Source organism: Gobio gobio (genome assembly GCF_949357685.1).
Source record: "Gobio gobio genome assembly, chromosome: 20".
Lineage (NCBI taxonomy): Eukaryota > Metazoa > Chordata > Actinopteri > Cypriniformes > Gobionidae > Gobio > Gobio gobio.
Window position 1 is genome coordinate 5,302,082 of NC_137113.1, and position 1,531 is coordinate 5,303,612.

Sequence of the window (1,531 nt, forward strand, 5' to 3'; positions counted from 1 at the left end):
ATTCCCATTGTGGTCCATGATTTTAGAGTCAGTCTCATGTATTCTCTTAAAAAAACTAGAAAAAATGTATTACAAATTATGTATGAAAAAGTATGAGAATGTTTAAAGGGGCTATATGCGTTTTTCTGAAATTTAAACTCGCGACTGACACCTGTGGCCAAAAAACAGAACTGCTCTTATTTTCTGCTCGCTCTCGCAGCGGTGGTGACGTCACATCCGCAGACAGCGCGGGAAAAAAACGACCCGACAGAATATAGGAAAAATAGGATACAGGCTTATAGGTGCACCCACTGTGAGCGGACAAGGTGTCAGTATGCTCATCAGGAGATGTTTGAGTCATAAATGGTAAAATAAAAAGGCTATTGTTACGTTTATTTTGGGGAAAAAGTTGCATATAGCCCCTTTAATGATCATGGTTATCTTTTCACTGCTATAGTTGCAGTCGTTTTGCTTCTTTTCCCTAGTGATGTTATGATAATATGCATGAGAAGAGTCTCGCTATTTTACTTCTAATTCTAAAGGCTTTAAATAATTCTACAGTTGAATTGTTGTTAGAACACAAGATGGGGTGAGGTTCAGTCAGTGGTCAGATTACCAAAAAGTATCCTTGTATTGGTCTATGTTTTAGTTATAGAAGGTAAAGAGAAACTGAAGTTGAAGAGCCAGTAGGACAGAGAGCAGAGATTCAGTCAGTCCTCTGATGCTGTCCTCGACTGAGAGCTTAACATTAATAGCTGTTGACCACTAAGATCCACTGCTAAATTTATGAAACGTTTAGTTATTATTAATATTATTAATAATACCTTATTGCTGAATGTTGTGAAAGATTTCTACATGTTGTCATAAACAATCAACAATATGTCAGCAGTCAATGACCATATTGTGTGATTCAGATTGCAAATTCCTGTCAATATATATATATATATATATATATATATATATAGTATATATATATATATGAGCTATTAGATAAAGTAATAATAATAATAATAAAAATAATAATAATCTTTATTTCATATAACACCTTTAAAAAGAGAATCTCAAAGCGCTTTACAAGCATATGCAGATAAAAAGCACAAGATACAAGTAATACACAAAAACAAAACAAAACAAAAATTTCAAGAATAAAAATCATATAGAAGCCATTCTGAAAAAATGTGTTTTAAGAGCAGATTTAAAAACAGTAAGAGAATCCGCCTGTCGGATCATCATCGGAAGAGAATTCCAGAGTTTAGGTGCACAAGGGGAGAAGGCCCGGTCACCCATAGAGCGTAGACGGGTAGAAGGAACAACTAAAAGGCCCGCATCAGAGGAGCGGAGATTACGTCTAGGCGTGTAAACAGTTAAAAGTTCGGATAAGTATTGATGCGCCAAGCCGTGAAGGGCCTTGTAAGTCAGCATGAGAATTTTTAAATCAATCCGAAACCTGACAGGAATCCAGTGCAGTGACTCTAAAACTGGAGTGATGTGTTCGCTAGTCCTGGTGCGTGTGAGAATTCTAGCGGTTCTAAAATTTATTTAAGGTAGTTTT